A 1,220-nucleotide genomic window follows, 5' to 3' on the forward strand; every position below is an offset into this window, starting at 1 on the left:
GTATAAAAATAGTTTTAGTGTGAGGTGCTTAAGATCTTCTGGGATATTGATCTTCTGGGATATTAAATGATATACACAGTTTATTTATATTTATACACACACATGCCTTTTTATGTACATTATTTTGTTTGATTTTTGCAGTGACCTGTTGGTTATATGTTTTTTTGTTACCATTTAGAGATAAGGAAATGTTACAATTACACAAGAACTCAAATAGTCCAGTTCCAAATTCTTTACTAAACTCAATGTCCCTTTCCTATTCCACACTGCCTATGTTTGACCTACACTGGTCATGTCTTCTTTTTATGGAAAAGATGTTGCTGCCCTAGGGTCTAATTAATGGATTAATTAATATCAATATTAATGATCAAATTATCAATATGTCCTACCACATGCCAATGGATTTCTCAAAAGCTTTACTTTAGAGATCATAATGGGAAAAGCAAAGTATACAGAGCCTACGTTTGCTTTATAACTCCATCTATTCATTTCCTAATAATATCAAAATGATGCTTCCTTTTCATCAGTCTGATTCTTCTGGGAAGTACCAGAGATACACTGGAACAATCAATGTAGCTGATCTTTTCAAACTAAATTATTACTTTCTTAATGAGTTTGGGTAAAAGTGGTTTAAGCACATAGAAAAATGTAGTATAGTCTTTATTTTCTGAGGGAATTATAATAAATTGAATTTTGTCTTTCTAAATTAGTTTTATCAATTAATGACTTCCCCATTCTAGTGTATTTTTTATTTCACCTTTCCAAGTGATGTTCTTAGGTATTTACTACCAGGAAGTAGGTATATTGTAAGTATACCTATTGTTGCTTAATAATTATTTAAGGAGGCTTAAACCCTTGCCAAATTGCATTATGTGGCTCTCTGATTATTGAATTTTATATTTGATATCTACTGTGTGGACAGATTTAGTTTTTCATTTCTCTCTCTCCATTTGCCATATGTTCTTGCACATTATTTCCCTCATAGATTCTTTGGTAGAAAAGTTTTATTTAAGAATTACAGTGTGACCCTCCCTGAGGGCTCAGTGGGTTAGGACACAGCACTGCAACTAGCTGCAGCACCTCAAGCCCCAGCCCCGGAGGTGACCCACATGGTGCGGCAGACCTCACCTCTCTCCACCTCCACTACTTCCCTCAGCAATGTACTTTGTAGATCTGCCTGTTCTGCTCCCCACTCTGTCTCTGGTGAATCCTCTCACTGC

General features: G+C 35.2%; 1 protein-coding gene across 1 annotated transcript in view; it reads left to right on the forward strand.

Annotated features, from left to right (window-relative positions):
- The window catches only part of MORC1 (MORC family CW-type zinc finger 1), a 193,226-nt gene that overhangs the window by 86,450 nt on the left and 105,556 nt on the right, over window positions 1–1,220 (forward strand). The gene's annotated exons all lie outside the window — the stretch shown is intronic.

Source organism: Condylura cristata, unplaced genomic scaffold (assembly GCF_000260355.1).
Source record: "Condylura cristata isolate star-nosed mole 26May11 unplaced genomic scaffold, ConCri1.0 scaffold00003, whole genome shotgun sequence".
Taxonomy (NCBI): Eukaryota; Metazoa; Chordata; class Mammalia; order Eulipotyphla; family Talpidae; genus Condylura; species Condylura cristata.